Source organism: Sander lucioperca, chromosome 12 (genome assembly GCF_008315115.2).
Source record: "Sander lucioperca isolate FBNREF2018 chromosome 12, SLUC_FBN_1.2, whole genome shotgun sequence".
Classification (NCBI taxonomy): domain Eukaryota; kingdom Metazoa; phylum Chordata; class Actinopteri; order Perciformes; family Percidae; genus Sander; species Sander lucioperca.
The window spans coordinates 18,369,196-18,392,241 of NC_050184.1; the positions used below are offsets into that span (position 1 = coordinate 18,369,196).

The following is a 23,046-nucleotide window of genomic DNA, read 5'->3' on the forward strand; positions in this document are numbered from 1 at the left end:
ACTGTGCTATTTAATTTACGGCTTTACTTTTGCAGTTTTTTGTACATAAAGTCATGTTTTTTGATCAAAGGAGCCCTTAACCTCTCTAGGTGGTGGGCCGAACGCTGCTAGCTGCTTTTTTTACACAAACTAAATCATTTTTTTCTGAACACGTATCCGTTTGTTGGCAATGTCAAGTCGATCATATTTTTTTGAAAACTAAATTTACGTTTAATAAACAGATTAGGCAAATGCGAGGGAGTACTATACATCTATCCAATCAAAAAACTAATTCTATCGTCACGTGAATAAAGTCTGCCAATAATATTCGTTCAAAATGAAGTGCCAATACCACGACTGTAGCGTAGCATATGTGTTCTCTAGCTAGCTAGCTACATCCATGAGCACATGCCATAACAGCGGGAGCACTTTCTATAGTGTAAAATCTTGGGGAAATCACCATAAAATCTTCTCTAACGAAAACTACACAATCAAACATTTTCCAGCAGGAATCCTATCCAAAGTCGAGAAACATTAACAGCGGCATCCAAGATTCCAGGTGTAATGGCTCTAGTAAATAATGCTGTTTATACCTGTCTTATAACGTTAATGTCAGCTTAGTGCATGAACTCTGTAAACCGTGAACATATAACGCTATTCCGTTTTATGTTTGTATTTACAGGTAACGTTATATTTGTTAGAAATGACATAGATACACACAGATACAGAGCTAACGTGTTAGCATGTAAACGTTAGCTAGATGTAATGTTAGCAGTGCATGTTAACGTTAACGTAAACACAGTTATTCTGTCAGGCTGTAGCGCCGGAAATTATGATATGAAAGACGATTACTAGACAGAGATTAAAGTGGAAAAGATAACATTTATCATATAAGTTTACATCTACTAGCTACATCACCTAATAGCTAGTCATGGAAGAGATAACATGTAACGTTATTAGCTAGCTACATAAGATTACATCAACTACAGATGACCTAACGTTACTAGCTAGGCATGGAAGAGATAACATGTATTACATAGGTTTACATCAACAGCAGATATCCTAATAGCTAGTCATGGAAGAGATACCATGTATTAAATAACATTACATTACAATATTTATCCTTAATGTTATAGATTTTGTCATCAAACAACAACAAAGCAATTAAAACTAAATTTATTTTACATTTCTCGTTCCGCTTGCTAGAAAGACGCCTACGCTGATACCTAATTTGGGAAGTTCTCACAGTCCACACAAAGACACATGTCTGTACATGGGAGCTCTTTCAATTTGCATGTGCATCTCCCTTTGACACATTGTGTTTTTTTACAGGAGCAGTACACAAGCTCCAAGATGCCGACAGGGGCTAGGGGAAGTGTCATCCAGTCAATCCCAAAGAAGTCTCCCTCAATCTTCCAACCATGGGCCATTGGTGGGGGAACATCAGGCTGACTCTTCAGGGACCTTCTGTATATGGCTGCCTGGTAGTTTGCCCGCTGGGTGTGGTTATGCAAGGCATCCCTGTTTGGTGGTAGACTTCTGTCTGTGCACTTTCCACTCTTGAACAGCTGAGACCTTGCATAATTGACATCCCTACAGTCTTTAAGGTCATAGAGTGCACAGGTAAATGCTTCTGTAGCTTCATACAGCTCTGCTGGCAGTTGAAAAGCTGTTCCCAACCTACTCATTGTGGCACAATGGTCTTCGTTAGAAAGCAGTGTTTTAATTGCCTTCACTTTACCAACGCCATACTGAGCACTGTATGCTTCCTCCTGTATTGTAGACAATGCTGGCAGTGGTAACACCTCAAGGTCTGTGCCACTGTTGTTTATGCTGATTATGTGACACTCAGAGCCATGTCCAACTACCAATGTAATGGCCTCAATTTGATCAATCCTAGACTTAGACCCATAGACTGTATATATTAGTGGACAGCGAGCGCATCCGGTTCAGCAAAATGCGGCAAATGCGGAAGTGCCTTAAACCTGCATTCTATCTGAATTCCAGCAGCAAAGCTTATCCATGGCATGTAAACTTCACTTTGGGGGTTGACCAGCTTTCGTCTTCGTGACTGTGACACTTGGTCGCCTAATAATGTCTTGTTCAACGTTCGGTTGTACGACAAGACACTCAAAGGAGTCGGCAGTTCAGTTTTTCCGGTAAGTAACGTTACATTTTGTTTTAATACCGTTTTTCGTTAGCCAACGTTAGCATCCCAATGAATATCAGTTAGCTAGCTAGATTGCACCTTGCTAACCAAGCTAGCGGGCTAACTAATAACGTTATGCAGACCAGACCGTATAAACGGATTCAAATTAATATATTTAACGTTACAGTCGTATACAGTAGGTATGCACAACGGTCTCGCCGGTAATCTGTTTTTAACCATATGTGATGTTATTGCTAATTGATGCGCATGTAATGGTAATGTTAGCTTAAAGTCAAAGCCTGATATAGCTAACGTTATAGTGCAAATTCATATAAATCCTATTCGTACGGGATTAGAATCATTTTGGGACATTTTGTGATTTAGAAAGTACCCCCTCTCATCTGAGTTTTGTGTGGGGCATTCGCACGGGACAAGCGGAGATGCTTTTACTTGAATATACTGAAATATATGTACCCCGCCCGAGAGTTGGGCAACGTTACCCGGAGGCGCCCGAAGGACAGGCACAGACACCCACACAGCATCACCGTCACCCTCACCTCGGACAAAGCCGTGCTGGAGCGCGTCGACGGACGGGGCAGTAGGCCAGAATATCCGTTTTTGCAATAAAATGTCGCACATGAAAAAATATATATATATTATTGTAAAGTTACATAAGTGTTCTATCTTGAAAAATCTTCAGTTCTGCAGCCAAATGTATTGTATAAAGCACCAGGTTCAATATTCTTTTCTCAAAATTCTAAATACATTATTTCAGACTGTTAACAAGCATGTTGCAGAAGTTACTAACCACTGTTGCTGATGCTGTTACACTGATGTCTTTCTTCCACTTACTGTAGTTGTGTCTGCTAATCTATTTGAAGACCTTCTGTCAGCACATTAAACTGTTTTAAGATGAGTCACATACATGTTACAATCTACAAATTCTGTTTATTACTAAAATGTACATATCACTAAAAAAGTGTTGCGTACAACACACATTGTCTAAGATAAATTTGACATGTAGGAGTATGTTTACTTAATACTGCATGTCCTCAAGTGAAGCATACCTTTATGTACAAGCTCATATATTAATATAATTCATTGTGATCTACCATGCCTTAACTACATGTTTGTCTTTACAAAGGTATCCACACTGAAAACTGAATGACCAGAGCCAGAGGGAAGACCTGGTGTATAGAGCAGCGTATTTGGTGCCAATCATCTTGTTGTGGAAAACTGATTGCAATTGACCACATCCAAAGTTCTCAAATGTGTTCTGATTATAACGATGCCAGAAAATCATTTTCGGTTCAGCTTCTTCTGCTGAAAGGACAGACCAACTTTTAGCACTTTAGCATCATTGGTATTTAGAGGTTTAAAATGTGAGTCCTGTAATAGATGTGTCCTCTTGTGTTACTGTTAGGCCTGCTGCTCCTAGGTAGCTTCTCTGTCTCTCCTCCCTCCCTCTCTCTGTCTGTCTCTCCTCCCTCCCTCTCTCTGTCTGTCTCTCCTCTCTCCCTCTCTCTGTCTGTCTCTCCTCTCTCTGTCTGTCTCTTATTGCAGGAGTGGAGTCTAGAGGGTGGGAGTCTGGGTTCCAGCTGCCTCTCATCTACCACAATCAACCAACAATTTGTGATAATACTTTTGTTATAATGAATTTGCAATAACCTTACACAGATTAAACAGCACCTAGTGCATTTTCAATTACCTACTAAACACTTGACTATCCATCCATCCATCCATCTTCTTCCGCTTATCCGGTAACGGGTCGCGGGGGTAGCAGCTCCAGCAGGGGACCCCAAACTTCCCTTTCCCGAGCCACATTAACCAGCTCTGACTGGGGGATCCCGAGGCGTTTCCAGGCCAGGTTGGAGATATAATCCCTCCACCTAGTCCTGGGTCTTCCCGAGGCCACAACGGTGCGATAGATTGAGTGTAATACCGCACCCGCTGCGCCGATTCTCCAACCAATCTCCCGCTCCATTGTCCCCTCACTCGCGAACAATACCCCAAGGTACTTGAACTCCTTCACTTGGGGTAAAGACTCATTCCCTACCTGGAGAAGGCACTCCATCGGTTTCCTGCTGAGAACCATGGCCTCAGATTTAGAGGTGCTGATCCTCATCCCAGCCGCTTCACACTCGGCTGCGAACCGATCCAGTGAGTGCTGAAGGTCACAGGCCGACGATGCCATCAGGACCACATCATCCGCAAAAAGCAGCGATGAGATCCCCAGCTCACCAAACTGCAACCCCTCTCCACCCCGACTACGCCTCAATATCCTGTCCATAAATACTACAAACAGGATTGGTGACAAAGCGCAGCCCTGGCGGAGGCCAACTCTCACCTGAAACGAGTCCGACTTACTGCCGAGAACCCGGACACAGCTCTCGCTTTGGTCGTACAGAGATTGGATGGCCCTGAGAAGGGACCCCCTCACCCCATACTCCCGCAGCACCTCCCACAGTATCTCCCGGGGGACCCGGTCATACGCCTTCTCCAGATCCACAAAGCACATGTAGACCGGTTGGGCATACTCCCAGGCTCCCTCCAGGATCCTTGCGAGAGTAAAGATCTGGTCCGTTGTTCCACGACCAGGACGGAATCTGCATTGTTCTTCTTCAACCTGAGGTTCGACTATCGACCGAACCCTCCTTTCCAGCACCTTGGAGTAGACTTTACCGGGGAGGCTGAGAAGTGTGATACCCCTGTAATTGGCACACACCCTCTGGTCCCCCTTTTTGAAAAGGGGAACCACCACCCCGGTCTGCCACTCCTTAGGCACCGTCCCCGACTTCCACGCAATGTTGAAGAGGCGTGTCAACCAAGACAACCCCTCCACACCCAGAGCTTTAAGCATTTCTGGACGGATCTCATCAATCCCTGGGGCTTTGCCACTGTGGAGTTGTTTAACTACCTCAGCAACTTCCACCAGGGAAATTGACGACAATCCCCCATCATCCTCCAGCTCTGCCTCTACCATAGAGGGCGTATTAGTCAGATTTAGGAGTTCCTCAAAGTGCTCCTTCCACCGCCCTATTACCTCCTCAGTTGAGGTCAACAGCGTCCCATCCTTACTGTACACAGCTTGGATGGTTCCCCGCTTCCCCCTCCTGAGGTGGCAAACGGTTTTCCAGAAGCACCTTGGTGCCGCCCGCAAGTCCTTCTCCATGTCTTCTCCGAACTTCCCCCACACCCGCTGCTTTGCCTCTTTCACGGCAGAGGCTGCAGCCCTTCGGGCCCTTCGGTACCTTGCAACTGCCTCCGGAGTCCTCTGGGATAACATATCCTGGAAAGACTCCTTCTTCAGTCGGACGGCTTCCCTGACCACCGGTGTCCACCACGGTGTTCGTGGGTTACCGCCCCTTGAGGCACCTAAGACCCTAAGACCACAGCTCCCCGCCGCAGCTTCAGCAATGGAAACTTTGAACATTGTCCACTCAGGTTCAATGCCCCCAGCCTCCACAGGGATGCACGAAAAGCTCCGCCGGAGGTGTGAGTTGAAAGTCTGTCGGACAGGGGCCTCCTCCAGACGTTCCCAATTTACCCACACTACCCGTTTGGGCTTACCAGGTCTGTCCAGAGTCTTCCCACACCCTCTGACCCAACTCACCACCAGATGGTGATCAGTTGACAGTTCTGCCCCTCTCTTCACCCGAGTGTCCAAAACATACGGCCTCAGATCAGATGAAACGATTATAAAATCGATCATTGACCTTTGGCCTAGGGTGCTCTGGTACCAAGTACACTTATGAGCATCCCTATGTTCGAACATGGTGTTCGTTATAGACAATCCATGACTAGCACAGAAGTCCAACAACAAACAACCACTCTGGTTTAGATCAGGGAGGCCGTTCCTCCCAATCACGCCTCTCCATGTGTCTCCATCATTTCCCACGTGCACGTTGAAGTCCCCCAGCAGAACTATGGAGTCCCCCACTGGAGCCCCATACAGGACTCCATTCAAGGTCTCCAAGAAGGCCGAATACTCCGAGCTCTTGTTTGGTGCATACGCACAAACAACAGTCAGAGTTTTCCCCCCCACAACCCGCAGGCGTAGGGAGGCGACCCTCTCGTCCACCGGGGTAAACTCCAACGTAGCGGCGCTCAGCTGGGGGCTTGTGAGTATCCCCACACCCGCCCGGCGCCTCACACCCTGGGCAACTCCGGAGAAGAAAAGAGTCCAACCCCTATCCAGGAGTATGGTTCCAGAACCGAGACTGTGCGTAGAGGTAAGCCCCACCAGATCCAACTGGTAGCGCTCCACCTCCCGCACAAGTTCCGGCTCCTTCCCCCACAGAGAGGTGACGTTCCAAGTCCCCAGAGCCAGCGTCTGCTGCCCGGGTCTGGTCCGTCGAGGATCCTGACCTTCACTGCCACCCATGTGGCAGCGCACCCGACCCCAGCGGTTCCTCCCACAGGTGGTGGGCCCATGGGTTGGAGAGAGAGGTGCCACGTAGCTTTTTCGGGCTGTGCCCGGCCGGGCTCCGTGGCAAACCCGGCCACCAGGCGCTCGCTGACGGGCCCTCCATCTGGGCCTGGCTCCAGACGGGGGCCCCGGGCTTCCTCCGGGCAGGGTCACTCCATCTCTACCTCGTTTTTTCATAGGGTTTTTGAACCATTCTTTGTCTGGCCCCTCCCCTGAGACCACTTTGCCTTGGGAGACCCTACCAGGAGCACAAAGCTCCAGACAACACAGCCCTCAGGTTCATAGGGACACACAAACCTCTCCACCACGATAAGGTGATGGTTCCAGGAGAGGGTGTAAACACTTGACTATGTATGTCAAAATAAATATGTCTATAAATTAATCTAAAAGGATTTTGGTGAAGTGTTTTCATGGTGATTAAAATTGACAAGTACATAAAGACACACAAGAAAAGCACAAACTACATTTCCCTGATCCTTCTTTGTCAACATTCAAATATGGTAACATTTGAGAAATCATATTTGTGTTGATTAAAGCCAAAATAGACACTTTTAATCAATTACAAATTCTATCAAATTACCAATGTCTTCTTGTATGACTACAATATTGTGTATGTTCCTATAGTTGTTTCAGAAAAACAAATGTAGCTTTAGAAAGACCTTTATTTCACATTGAAATGGGCATTAACTACAAAAACTACATAAACCACAAACACTGGCAATATTTTTAAGATTATGTTAGGGTTAGGGGTTAAATTGATGAATTAAATAATGTAGTTCACCTTTTACAATCCGGTGTACATTCCACACATAAAACACTGCTGTGGGTCAAGGTAAGACATGTCTGCATATGAAAAAAAAAAGGGTAGTTGAATCACTAGTGTCACATTGTTAATTACAGTAGAAATGGTTGACATTACAAACCACAATATAAAAATATAGCTTAACATATAAAGCTTAAAACACTTGTGCAGCACTCTGTTCAGTCAAGTCCAAATGCCTGGGTAAAGAAATAAAAGCTGCCTTTACAATTAAAGTGAGCATAGTGTGACAGTCTGTTGGTTGTCTGTAATGCACAGTGGAAAAAGAAAAAAAAAACCTGCGAGCCTTGTCGATCTTCCCCGGATTGTTAACAGCTCTCCACCTGCATCTCTGGGTGATGCCAGAGAAAATGGACTTACTTCTGAGGTATTGGGTGGGTGCACATGCCATCGTGGCTCTCCACACTTCTATTTCTGAAAGAAAGAGTCATCAATTTCCATTTGAGCCCCTCATAGTTAAATATATATGCACACTAGCATGTAACTGTACTTCATTAATTATCGGGGGAGAATACAGATGAATCAACAACAGTCTATTGTTCTTTAGTGTAACTTTAATTTAGTTAAATGAGCTTATTTCTGCTAATGTTAGCTCTTAAAAGCATGTAAAGGCTAATTGTGCCAACCATAGACTGATGGAGCAAACAGTAGCAAGACATTATCAGTGCATTATGGTTATTACAGTTAACCAAACGTTCTAAGAAACTTTGTTATACATCTGCTAATACTTAGTGTTAGATAATGATAAGCATTAACAATCCCCGTTTTGCATTTCGCTGACACTACGTTTAAATTAGGACAACGTAAACTTCGATTTGCAGAAAATTAACGTTAGCATGTTTTACCAGTGGCTAGCTAACATTACAGACAATTTACATGGTAACTTCAGATACATTTACTTTACAATGTGACTCATCTTATAACATAACTATTGGACAAAGATATATTTAAAACCTAGCGAAGCTATATCTTACCTCGAATTATGTATGCTAGCTTTCAGCAGCAGTTGCATCCAGATTGCCAGTGAACGTGTGTAAGGTAACGTAGAGTGTAGGCAGCGTTGTCAACTCCAAAAAAAAAAGTCAGACACCGCCCAACAGTCGGTATGGCTCCTCCCTCACTACGCCCTCTCGTCTAAAAACGTCACATCCGCAACCAGGATGGCTGCGCCCATAAACGCAAACTCGACGACGGATAACTGATCTCCACAAACCAATGGGTGACGTCACACATGCTCTGTCCATTAATATATACAGTCTATGCTTAGACCACGACTCAAAGAAAAACTGTTGCAGTTGCTCCTTGTTGTCACCACAAGACAAGAACTTGGACTATTGTTTTGGTGTTTTCTGGTCAGCCGAATATATTTTAGTCAACTGACATCCTTTTGTAGCTCGTCTGTCTCGTTCCGTGTTCTTTATGCTCATCTGTTTGTAGGTATCAGGGACAAAATGCACAACTTTTGATTTACTTGCTTTGGCTGTATTGATCAGGTACATAAGTACATTGTTGGCAAATCTTCCAAATGTATTTTGGGGTTTCATGGCTTGTACTAGTGCCATTGCATCACACACCCAGGTTGAGCCATCAGGGATTTCAACTGTGGCTGGTGGATTTACTGACCTTTCTAGAAAGTGTATTAATTTAGCTTTGTCTGCTTTTACAATCGAGCCATCAACGTTTGCAATTGCTGCAGGCAAGGGCCCCAGACTATAGACCAGCATTTCCCCTATGTCTATCTTCCTCACTGTTCCAACCACAATAAGCCTTGCGAAGAGATCTCTATCTGCTTTGAGGGCTATCTCCCGGCCTCTCACTTTGGTGACACTTGAGGTAGCTGTGTCCTTAAATGTCTTGAGTTTCATTTTTTTCAATGGTGCATAAAATTCAACCTCATCTGTGTTGAGACATTGCTGAAAGAATTCAACAAATGCCTTCTCACCTATTTCCTTTGCATTCAGCAGATCTGCAGAGATGGCTTCTGATGCTACCTGACCTAATGTAACATGGTAAAGATGCTCTTTCCAGTGTTTGATCAAATGGGTTCATCATGTGATGTATGGTTGACAGAATGCTCTCGCTTTAACACAAATTTGTGACATGTCACCTTTGACTGTTGTATTGAATCTCTTTAGGATATTTTGTTTCCTTTGTTTTTCTTTTCGAAAAGTAGTTGAAAAATGGGTTTTGGATTCTTTTAAGTTTGTTTTGTGGATGGAAGGAACAGTTACAGTTTAGTATATGATTATGATTTTTTTGAGCAGGTGTAGTCGCTGTTCAAAAATAATAGTCAAGATTGTAAGGACTAAAGATGTGGTACGCCATAATTCTAACCCAAAGTCTTTGTTTTCTTAAAGTGCCCATATTATGAAAAAATCACTTTTTCTGGGATTTGGGGTGTTATGTTGTGTCTCTGGTGCTTCCACACACATACAAACTTTGAAAAAAATCCATCCATGCTGTTTATAGTGAGATACGGTTTCTGAATGTGTCCTGCCTTCAGTCTCTGGGTGAGCTGTTCAAAATCGGCACGGCTTGTGACGTCACAAGCCGAAACGAGCAGGCTAACCGCAACCATTAGCTCGTAGCGTTAGCATGCTAACGCTATGGCTAACGCTAGCATGCTAACGCTAGCATGCTAACGCTAGCATGCTACCTCGTTCTCAATAGCAAAGCACTGCTACAACACACACAAGTTCACCATAATCTACAAAAGAACTACTTACATGTGCGCCCTCATTTTGAAGTCTCCCAGCTAATCCTGCCTTGTAACTGACTGAAGTTGTAGAAACAGCCTTTCTTTTACTGTCTATGGAGCTAGCTAGCTGACATGATCTACATCTGAGCTACTGGGCATGTGCAGTGCAATCAAAGATAGTACAGAAGAAGAAGAAGAAAAGAGGTCTCACTCTGTAGCTAAAACAGAGACCAGCTGAAAAGAGGATCTGCAGCAGTGAGATAGAGCGGTGCAGTACAACACAAATATGGTGTTTTTTGAAAATTAAACCATGTAAACCTATTCTGGTACAACCTTAAAATACAATTATGAACCTGAAAATGAGCATAATATGGCTGCTTTAACTAAAAATGTGTGTCTTGCTAAGACTTAGCTCATAAACTACCTTACAAGCATTTGTGTCACAAATTCACAAGTAATCTGCACCTTTATTTCTAACGATAACAGAAGTGGCTTCTTTGTCAACTTTGTCTTTGACAGCATGCCCTGATAAACTTTTTCTTTACCCAAATACATTGCAAAACATCACACAAGAGACAATTTATTTTCTTCTTTGTATTGTGATCATTGTAAAGTTAATCAGAAATTGTACAAACTACAAGAAATCTCACAGAATACAGATATGCATGATTACATAAATACACTTTGTAAAAATAAGAACATTGACAGTGCATTGTTTTGTAAAAATATATATATCATGTATACCATATGATAATACTTGTACTTGTTTAGTTTTTGCAGTGACTAAACAGGACAGCATTAGTAACTGTTACTAAGTTAAATATTGCTATAGCACTCTTTTTGACATCCCAGGGCTTGATTTTAAATGGTTTGGCTTATATTCTAGTGATGATTCAGTGGACCAGGTGCTTAAAGTTGTCTGTGTCATTCTGTCCAGCCCAGCATTCTGGACAATCCCACACTGAAATGTGTTCAGTTCGACAAACATTCCTGTCCACTGTCATTACTGTGTCCATTTAAGTAATTTACTTTAATACACTTATCCAATGTGATGTATCTTACATTTATAGCTACTGCTAATTTCTAATGCCTGTTAGAAGGGCCTTTAAAATATCAAAAATAAAAGATGTTTACAGACAACAAAGTTAAACTATGTGGTACATTTTTTTGACCTTATAGGAACACCTGTACAACTTCATATAAGCTTATGTAGCACATACATACACACACATACACACACACATACATGCACATATACACAAATGCATGCGTACATACAACAGCACGGATGCTATTGCTTGCTTTACAGTAGCCATGACAACAGTACCAGGCAGGATGCAGTGACGAGACTGATTTTGTGGCTTACTCCACCCGAAGCTGTAAATGAGGAGAAGGACATTAGTTTAACAAACAGTTGTGTACCTTTTTAAAAATATTTTTATCAAGTAGCACTCAGTATTGCTTACAGATGCCATTCACGTTGATGGAGCTGCCTTCAATGTCGAAGCCACTGACGCTTGAAGCTGCGTTGATCAAAGCCCTTCCAATCTGAGTGTTATTAGGAGCAAACGTGCTTACAAAGCTAAGGTCCATGGTGTTGATGACTGATCCACTGCTGCATAAAGAGAAACACATAATATAGTTTGAAATATCAGATTAAGTCCACTATTCTTAAATTATATTACCTGAACATAAATTAAATTACCTGAATGCCACCACTGTCAAAGACCTGAAGGAGGAAGAGAATGTCCTTTGGAAGACAGGTTCAAGCTGCAGAAACAAAATAAGTTGTATTTAAAGACTTTTTACTTTGAACATATAAGTTGTACAGTGAGCTGGAGGTGTAGTTTTATCTTCCTAACGTATTCCCTTTAATGTCTCTGTCATCGATTCTTTCTGGAAATTTGGACAAGTGACGTTTTTATATGTAGACTGTCAAGGGATTGTTCAGTTCTTTGGTGAGTGCTTACCTGTCCCTTTATTATTGCAGCTCGATTTTTAAAAGCTGTTGATGATGGATTCAGCAAGTCGTTTGTAAAAGTGCTTTTAACAGATCTGAAAGACACCCTAGCTGTTGTGAGTGCTATAGTTGTAGGTGCAGCAGTAGTGGATACAGTAGTTGTAGGTGCAACTGTAGTAGGCGCAGCAGTTGTAGGTGCTTCAGTTGTATTTGGAAATGGACCTGCTGTAAAAACATATTTTTAAAGAAATTATTGGTGTCCAAACGAAAAGGATTTCTTGTTCCTTGTTTGATGTCAAACTGACTTTGGTGCCAGTTTCACAGACTTATAAGAACCATCATAAAATGTTTACAAATAGTTGGCTTTGCAGACTTAATAGCATCTTATGTAGTCCTGAAGTGGCCAATGTAAATAAAATGTTAAAGTGAATGACACATTCTTTACATAACAAGCATTCTGACTGCATACAAGGTAGCTTAGAGAATAGCTCATCCTTCATGGATTGAACTGTACAACACGGAAGTTGTCTTTATGAAGGGGTTTTACATAAGAAGAGCAAAATGTTTATGTTTACTTACCTAATACTTTGACTGATCCTGGATCTATGCTCACTTCGAAGGTATTGTTGGGATTACTCACAGCTGTTACTAAGATTTTACCAATGTCATTATTTTGTGGGAGATCTGCAATAGGAGTAGTTCTATTGAACACAACCTCCAATACCGCTTCAGTTCCAGTTGCTCGTGAAGGTATGGCACTGTATCAAAAAACCAAATGGGACAAGAGTTAATAAATTATATGACTGGTTTTGATTGCCTGGTGTCATGTGCGTTTTACACAGGATACTATTAACATTAGATTATACCAATTTCAAGATCAAAACCTTGCATATGAAGTCAAATCAATAAACCACTATAGAAAAAATGATTTTACCTGAACGTTTTCACATTGCATCTGTTAAAATGTCTTCCAAATTGTTTTTGGTAAATCGCAGTACACTGCAAGAAAACAATATTGAGGGACCTTAAGTAGATTTCAAGTACATACAATTTCACTGTAATTAATGAAATGTATACAAATCTTAACAGATTTGTGTTTTAGGTAAAATATTCTATGCAATCCTCATTCAAAACACTGATGCAATCAATGACAAGTGTATAATTTGAAAATGCACTCACAGTATTTATGACTCGTTGTGCAAGATTTTTGAATTCAGTGTTGCTGGGGTCAGTAAGGGCAGGTGACAAAGGTACTGCTGTCAAGTCTACTGAGAGGCTATAAACTGGTTCAGGGGCCAAAGTGATTGGTGCTGCTGTTGTAGTAGTTACAGCAGTTGTAAGAGCTACAGTTGTAGGTGCAACTGTTGTAGGTGCAGCACTCGTTGTTGTTGGGGCAGCTGTGCTTGTTGTTGGGGCAGCTGTGCTTGTTGTTGCTGCAGCTGTGGTTGTCAAAGGTGTTATTACTGCTGGGGCTGCTGTCGTCACTGCTGGGGCAGCTGTGGTTACTGCAGGGGCGGCTGTGGTAACTGCTGGGGCCGCTGTTGTTAATGCTGGGGCAGCTGTGGTTGATGCTGGGGAAGCTGTGGTTACTGCTGGGGCAGCTGTGGTTACTGGTGGGGCAGCTGTGGTTGATGGTGGGGGAGCTGTGGTTACTGCTGGGGCCACTGTGGTTACTGCTGGGGCAGCTGTGGTTGATGCTGGGGCAGCTGTTGTTACTGCTGGGGCAGCTGTGGTTGATGCTGGGGCAGCTGTCATTATTTCTAGGTCAGCTGTAGTTACTGCTGGGGCAGCTGTTGTAGAAATTGTTTGATCAGGTGCACATTTAGTTTAACATTTTAAACTCATTTGACAAGTGCATTGTCTGATGGTTTTCAACAATGTCATGGTTGATCAGTATAACATTCAGATTTTGATCCCACATTTTAAGACTTCTCTTTACAGCACATTTATTTTTAATTAATAATTTTGAACTTACCAACACACAGAAGAACAAGGACAAAGATCATCATCATTTTGGGAAGGTGCTTTCCTTGTGAAAAAAGAGATTAGATTAGATTCAGTTAAGTAATGAAAACATAATAGCTGAATTTATCAAGTTAATGTAAAGAAATTGATTACTTTAAATTTTCCGTATGCAATAAGTGACTTACTTAATTTTGATAGTTCAACAATTTACTATATTGCCTAAATTTCAGTATGTAGTAGGTTAAATACAGAACAATCTGACCTTGTCAGTAGCAAAACAAAAATCACTTTTATTGGACAAAAAGCAAGGCTCCACAATTGCCCCATTAGGTTACATTCAAGCTTGGTTCGCGCCGGCTAGGGCTGGGGCGGTATGTATTTTTTTCTACCGCGGTTGAAAAGCAAGAAATTCCCGCGGAAGAGCGGTATACCGCAACCCCCTTATGAGAGTAGCGTAAGTTAGAGCGAGAGTCAGTGCCCGTGTGGTCGCGCAAGGAGAGCGAGCGGTAACGGAGAGTAGAGTGCCGCTGTGAGGAAAAGAGAGAGGAAAAAGAAAATAGCAAAGATGATGAAAAGTGAGTTTAAAGTGAACAATAAAACAACAAGCTAGAGCTTCTCAAGCCACGGTGGCTTTATCTATTGTCAATACTGCCGGTAAAGTGAATGGAGTTACCTCTGAAAAAACATCGGCTTAAACCTTACAACATGTTGCAGCCTGAGTGCAGCCTGTCTAGCAGCTGAGCAGACGGAGAGCCGAGAGGGCGACTCGGTCACTCGGCAGTTGTTACTCACTTGTTGCTCTCTCTACCGATATAAGCTGCTCTGTTTTAGGCTACAAAACGTGCATGCAGGCCGAAATTCAATGTGATGCTTTATCAGGATAAAGCTATAAACAGAAGTAAACTCTGCTAGCTGCTAGGCTAATGTGCAATGGTAAACACTACAGCTGTAACGTTGATGTGTCTACCTCAGCTGAGAACGGAGAAATGTCTTTACCTTTCCTACCGTAATACACGGTATGGAACATTGCGCTCCCCAACTCGCGAAAGGTCGGATTTGCTCCATCTTTTGATGATAAGTTTTGTTTAGAAATCCTTGAATCCATGTAAGACACAATGTCATCAGACACAATCCATGTCATTAGAATCAATGAATCCATTTCATGAGACACATTGAATCCATGTCATTAGACACAACGTGTAGGCCAATGTTTTTTTGTGGTGATGACAGTGACGAGCTCAGACCCCCGGTAGGCGTCACGTGACCGCGGTATTGCGGTAATGCTGTAACCGTCCTAGCCCTAGTGCTGGCCCCTCATTGTGATCTCGCTCAGTACTGGACCAAAGAGATTTTTGGTCACATCAGTCTATTAGACACAAATGCATGAGGAAATGGGGCCCAGGTTGAACAAAACTATAGTTACCCTTTAACTGTTGATAATGGTTAGTTAAAGGAATATTCCAGCGCAAAATGAACCTAGGGTTTAATAACACATAATTACCGAGTCGACCGTTACCATGACAAGATACCAATTCTGTATCACATTTTTCTTTTCAAGAGATTTTTATACTTATTTTTAACTAAATTCTATTAGGGCATTTATATTGGAACAGAAGCAAGGCTAATGATGTGACTCATAGGTGATATTCAGAAATGTTGCGACACTTTAGTGATGAACAAAACTAAATCTCAAGATATAGAATTTCAGCAGTCAATTTGTCAGTCTGTTACACCTTAACGATGAACAAAACCAAATATCCACACTGTAAAACATTACAGACCAATTTAGTTATGTCCACTTATTTCTTATTTTTAACTGAACGAGCTTATAGAAGTTGTGGATTTTGAACTCAACTTTATGAGTTTTTGAAAGTTAAACTTTTTATTAATTTATTCATTGGGTCGACTATTTTAATTTTCTGTCAGATATGTATGTGTTGATTGAACTTGGGTATGTAAGTTATCAGTTGAAAAAAAAGCATGTGTGTGTGTGTTGCAACAAAAAAGAGTTGCCTTTCAAGTTTAAAATAACCTGTCTTCTTTCACGGCAAAGTTTAAGCATGGACACAATAAATTAATTGTACACCGCAGATAAGTGATGTAGCTTATTCAAATTTCAACTAAAATATAACACGTGTTGTGGCAAACAAGAAAGCACTAGTGCCACCGGCAGAGGGAGAACCTGTCAACGACTTGTGAATTGTGAATTTGGCATTTCACTCTTCTCAAATTGAAATGGAAAGTACTTTTCAAAAGTCAAATGTTTAGCTCCGCCCACATTTAGCCCAACCCTGATCTGCGTACTGCAGTCAGGTGCAATTGGTTCATTGGCTGGTCAATTCCCATGATGCAAGGCAGTAAATAGAGTTGTGTTAAAATTTTCTGAAAAGTTTGTGCTGGTTTACATTTGTAACCATGAGTTAAGTGACTGTTACGTTTGATAAGAAGAGCTGTAGTATTGCAGTGTTAGACTTTGAGCAGTAATAGGCTTCCTTCAGTCATTAAGCTAGTGTCACTTCACTAGTGGCCCTTTTGTGTCAAGTGACGCAAGATCAGCGGCTTTAGAGGGGTCCCTACCGCACCCAAATACCCACACTATCGCCGCTATAAATGTGGTTATGTTGTTTTAACTTGAAACTGTGAGTTGTAATAAAGCAGGAAAGTATGTCTGTTATACTAGGCAAGGAAGGTTTCTTGCATTAGTAAAGAAAATTAATTATTTGTTTTAACTTAAAGTATGAAGTTAAACCAAGTAATAAAAAGTTAAATCAACTAAAAGAACTTTAACAAAACTAGAACACTGTAGTTACATCAACCTCATTAACTTTAATTTCTAAGTTGAAACAAATGCAGTCTTCAAGTTGAGTGAATTTCGATTTTCAAGGCAGCAGGTGAACTTGCATTTCCAAGTTAAACTACCTTGAATTTTCTTACAGTGCAGGTACAGAATTCCATCTATCAAACTGTCAGTTTCTTTGCTTATTATCGTGGCATACTCCCTTCTTTTGTCCTGCTGCAGTCTACCTATGTGAATGTTAAAACTAGTTGGACCAGGGTGCCATGCGCACACTGCACAGAGAAGCTGTGTGAGAAGGGGAGGGGGGAGCGGGGGACAGTTCACCTCTGGGTCGAACGGGTTGCTGGGCATTGGTGCCGATGCCGTTGGTGCTCTGCTAATACTGAGCACCCACGAAGCTGATCACGGTTATGTGTCAGTTAAACTTTTCATCTCAATCCTATCCTGAGTTGAAAGAGCCTTGCCTACTTCACGGCTTTATTATCGAGTTTATAGGTGTGTGTGTTCGTGTCGGCCGTCTGAAATGCAAACATTTTTTGACTACTTTTTTTTTAAAGGGCGTGCGCCCGTGAGCATTCAGTAGGCGAGCAGATTTCATACAATAACATCAATGATGATTTTGCATCAAGGAAGGTCAGAAAGGTCAGGTTTTAGTTTTAGTTTGTGTTTCCTGTTCTTAGTGCAATATGTAATAATTAGATTCTCTTTAGTGTGTTTTCACATTTGTGTGATGAAGGATTTGTGCAATTTAGAATAGGCCTATTTATTCTATATTTTATTTGTATATTATTCTTAATATTTTATATTATTGTTGCTCTCTGCTATTGTTACAATTTTTATATATTTGAATGTATATATTTTTGGCACATATATATATATATATATATATATATATATATATATATATATATATATTATAACAACATAAGTGAAAGAGAAAATTATAATTCTAAGTTGCACAAATCTTTCATTAGAACATTTGAACATCACACTTAAGAGAATCCAGTTATTTAACTATTGCAATTACAACAGGAAACACTTTTTAAGTTGCACAATCTCCACCTCCAACAATTTTAATTGACAATGAACATAATTCTGCTCAAAATATGACAGTATAAGTTATCAGAACTTAAAATAAATATACACTATAATATAATAATTTTGCTAATTTTTTTTTTGGGGGGGGGGGCGCTCGAAGGGGGTCTCGCCCTGGGTGTATTTCAATGTAGAACCGCCCCTGATTTCTAGTGTCGTGGTAATGGCGCAGGAAGAAATGCAAGAAAAAAATTGCATTTAAAAATACTGAACTAATATTATATATGATATTGGGAGTTATCAGACTTATCAGACCAGTGAAAGTAGAAAATAATATTTATATGGACACATCTAAAGAAACATATCAAAGTTGTATTTCTTCATATTCTTGTATGTATTATTCTTGTCATTTAATGACATCAATATGATCCAATATGAAATCACTATATTTAATAAGTGGTGACTGTTAAAGCTGCTATGGGTCTGACTCGTAGCTACATAGCAGAGATGTCCCCGTATGAGCCAGTTCACAGCCTTACATCCTCGGGCAGGGCCCCTTTAGCTGTTCCAAAGTCAAGGCTTAAATCTAAGGGTGACTGTGCTTTTGCCATCAGGGCCCCTAGAATTTGGAACGACCTGCCCAAGGAGGCTCGCAGGATCGGTGGACTCTTTTAAATCACTTCTGAAAACTCATTTTCATAGACTTCATAGACTTTCAGACTTCTGTTTTTTTCTTTTATGTGATGTCTCTTTTTACTCTCATATTATTTTCTCATTTTATTGTTACTTTTGATCTGTATCTGTTATTGCTATTGATCTCTATTCTATACCGTGTATACTTTTTTGTCTCGTTACCTTGTTTTCTGCTTTTTGGCCCCACTGTTTTACTGACCTCTTTTGCCTTGCTTGTCTGTCAAAGCAAATTGTAAACTTTGTTTTTAAAAGTGCTATATAAAAGTTATTATTATTAATATCTACTTGTATTTTTCCTCCACATTCCATTTTATATTTAACAATAGCAGCACAGAGAGTAAAGACAAACTGTAGCTGCTTATACAGGGTTTCTGTGAGTTCACCAAGTTGGATGTAAGACTTTTTAAACACCTTGTTGATACCACACACAATATACTTCAATAACTTTTTAATAATATAAATAATATAAATCATTCTTAATGATGTAATTAATTAAATTAACACAACCTGGACTCGGATAAGTGGCATAAAATGGATGGGTGAAATAACCAATGTAAAATAATGAATTTATTAAATTTTCAAGTTTGAAGCTTTTACTTAAATTGGCACTTGCTCATAATGAGTCAATCAGCTTATCTACTGTAGCTAGCTGTATCAACAGTGTTTGCTCCAGGTCTGATGATGCTGACTGAAACTTCAATAAAAAAGGATTAAACTGCTTCCTGAACACACAAATCACTATGACACCAAACCCACTTTTAGTTTATAAGTGAGAGACATCTCATGATAGCATTACATATAGACTTAAAAATGTACTTACCCAAAAGATTTAAGATGAAACGTTATATATTCCCCCTTTCTATCTGCTTTCAATGTTTTAAACTTTTTCAATGTCTTTTGATTCAGTCCACTTTACATCTGTGGTATTGCAAAACGTTCACCTTATGTGACAGTCCGCATCTATCAGGGCTTTTATATTGGAACAGAAGAAAGGCTAATGATGTGACTCATAGGTGATATTCAGACATGTTGTGACACCTCAGCAATGAACAAAACCAAATCACAGGATAGAGAATTTTCTTGGCTCAGTATAGGCCTATAATGGCACCCTCCCTTATTGTGTCCTGTGAAACCGGTTGCTGGTGCATTCCACCTTATTTTTTCCTTGTCCTGATGTTATGTGTTGAGGACCACAATGGAAATAAGTCCTGGGGCCTCATGTATAAAAGACTGCGCAGCTTTCATACCAGAAGATGGCGTACGGCCAAAACTTGAAAAGTACCTATGCACAGAAATATTCACATGTATAAAACTGGTCGTACGCCAGGTCCTGCGCACCTTTCCTTTATACATGACAATCCACGTGAAATTGAGCGTACATGAGTGAGTGACCGACCCCACCTTGCCTCCTCCCATAAATGAATATGGAAATTACTATAAATGCGCCCCCGATGTCATTTTTTTTCCAATCACAACGGGTTATCCCGCTGCAGATGAAAAAAAAAAAAACTTCACAGACTGAGGTTGAGGTGCTGATCGCGGAGGTGGAGGCGAGAAAAAAAAATTCTGTTTGGAGGTTTGTCATCTTGGATAAGCAACAAAAGAAAATGCCCAGAATGGCAAATGGTGACCGGGCGGTGAATGCACCGAACCATGGCAGAAATAATTAAAAAAAATGTTTAATATCGAACTGGAAATCAAGAGAATGGCAGCGCCACACCAGTTACAGAACAACATGCATCTCAGTGTCAGTCCAAACTACGCACAATAAGCAGTCTGAACTCACTGATGTAATGCCATTTCTTTTCTAAGTGTTAGTACGCTCAGTGAAACTGAGTCCAGTGCGAGGGAGACCCGACTCAGAGGAGGAGAGGTTAGTGAGGCCAGCGTCTCCATGGCAGGTGACAGTGCGCACGGATCCGCTGCACCACGCATGGATGAAATAATGAAATAGTAAATAGGACTACAGCAACAGAATTATGTGCAGAATTAAGACAGTCAAGACGGCCCAGTGTTTGGTGGACCGGGTACACCTTGTTCAATTAATAGCTTACAAATCATCCACGGGATCAATTACGCATCACATGAGTTTGCCCACCCAACACAGCGTTTGTTCCTGGGGAGATGGATCCGTGCGTCCCGCGTGCCATGGATGTCTGAGCCTCAGCAACTAAAGACTCACAGACACTATTGCATTTTCCGTGCCGATCTTTTTGTTGCCAGTAAGATATTTCATCTATCGGAAATACAGAGGATGACTGAAAGTATTTTCTAAGTGGATTTATCATTAATTTCCCATCCTCATGTTTAACAGAGATTAAGTAGCCTGCAAATTGAAAAGTTGTGTGAAAGATGTGAAACATTATCCACATAAATGATCAGACTTTTATGGAGTATCAGCGGATATAATTAGTATGTTTTTTCATAGACAACGTCACAGACGTATGCCAGTAACTGTAGTGGAAACTTTTGTAATGTTTTGTAATGTAATGTAAAATTCGCCACGTTACAGAGCCAGAAAAGACTTTGCGGACGGCCCGCACATTCTCACGACTGCTCAACAGTTTGCGTGACGGCCCGCACATTCTCACGTCAAGTTATTTTTTTATGCATCACAAAGTGTCCGTGAAAACCAGCGTACGCAAGCTGCGTGCGCAACGTTTATACATGAGGCCCCTGGACTTTATTGTGTTTTTATCCTCGATTGTATTTCATGTATTTTTTATTCATGTGTAAGGCATTCTTGATACAATCAAATCAATCAATCAAAAACCTTTATGAATGCTGAAAGAGGTTTGACTAGTGTGACAGTAAGTTATGACAAAGAAATATAGATTTCCAAAAAAACAAAAAAAAGAATTGCATCTCAAACATGTTGAACGAATAGTGTACATGATATTTGGAATTATCATGTTAAATATGAAAATAGATGAGTACAAAACAGTGTATATATATATATATATAGACACATCAAAAGGATATGTATCTTAGGTATTTGCTCATATTCTTCTGAAGTGTCAGTTCAGGACATTAATATCACCCAGTATGAAATCACTATATTTAGTTAATGGTGAATGTCTACCTGTATTTTTCTTCCAAATTCAAAGTCTGTAGAATTTTTTGTATTGTTTTAATTAAGACAGGTAAACTGCCAGTGCTTTTACAGGGTTTCTGCAGAGTTTACCATGTTAGATGTAAGACTTTTGTAAGACCTTTTTTTAATACCACACACAATTAGGTGGAAAATTACTGCCAGAAGTCATGTGACAGTTTTTCGTACTTGTAGAATTTTTCTTTGTACTTCAAGGATTATTTTTTGTACTTGAAGGATTTTCTGTTGTACTTGAAAGATTTTAGTTTGTACTTGGAGGATATTTTTTGTCACTGAAGAAATACGTTTCCTTGTATTTGTAAAACATACTGTATTTGTTTGATAGGTAGGTTTCTTATTTGCAGAACAAAATGCATTAGTTTGTGAATGATGTTTTGTATTTGTAAACCACACTGAGTTTGTTTGTGAATCGTTGGGCGTGAGTAAAACACGTTTTGTGTGTGTGTGAGGTTTTGCCATGATTCTAACTCCATAGAACACTCCCTTCTTTTGTCCTTGTGCAATCCACCTACGTATGTGAAAGTTTAAAGAGGTTCAACCAGTGTGACAGTAAGTTATGACAAACAACTGAATATAGGTTTGTAGTTAAGTGGTAAAAGAAGAAATGCAGAAAAAAAGAAATGCATATTGAACAAAACAATGTTTGCATGGACACTGTTGTGAATAATGTTACATTCCACATTCCATTCTGTGAGAAGTCTAAGGAAAGTCGTACTCATCCGTTTGAGTTGTATCCTAAATTGTAACACTGTTTTCCTTGTGTGTCTCATTAAACCTTTAGAACATTGTGAACTGAACCCTGCTTCGTGTCGCTTTGTTCTCCGAGCACTTGTCACTGCTTTCAGAATCAGCTCACAGGTGTCCAGCCAGTAGATGATAGGATTCAAACAATCCTGATCGGTTTGTTTCTCAACAGACACATTGAAAGAAAAGTATCTCAGTTGTATTTCCTCATATTTTTCTTAAATGTCAATTCATGGCATCAATATAATTCAGTATGAAATCACTATGGTAAATGTCTACATGTATTTTTCTTCCAATGTCAAAGTCAGTAGAAAATACAGAATAGTTTTTGGGGCATTTGTTTTATTTGATAATGAAAGATAATGGAGCCAGATAAGGCATACAATATGTACTGCTGACTGAAAAGGAATTAACTCCTAAGCAGACAAGCCACTGCTTTTTCAACAAGCTTTCTAAGGCCTTTTTTTTTTAGATAAATGAATTTAATGCTTTTTAAGACTGTTCAAGACCTGCAGAGATTTGAATATCCTTTCTAAACTGGCAATGGAGCAGGTTAAAGCTGAACATTCATGTTAGGTTAAACTTTAAGATCGGTTTAGGCTGATTTATGAAGAGTTTATTATCAAGTGAATTAAAATAATAGGTTCCTGTTCAGTTTTGCTTTT

At 40.6% G+C, this 23,046-nt stretch overlaps 1 long non-coding RNA gene across 2 annotated transcripts; it reads left to right on the forward strand.

Annotated features, from left to right (window-relative positions):
- Positions 1-351: 351 nt before the first annotated feature.
- Positions 352-9,398, forward strand: LOC116039180. 2 transcript variants are annotated; one of them, XR_004102279.2, is made up of 3 exons: positions 352-552; positions 1,312-1,463; positions 9,342-9,398. It is a non-coding gene; the product is annotated as an uncharacterized LOC116039180 (long non-coding RNA). The 2 variants fall into 2 exon arrangements; XR_004102278.2 differs by having other exon boundaries at positions 9,339-9,386.
- The last annotated feature ends 13,648 nt before the right edge of the window (positions 9,399-23,046 follow it).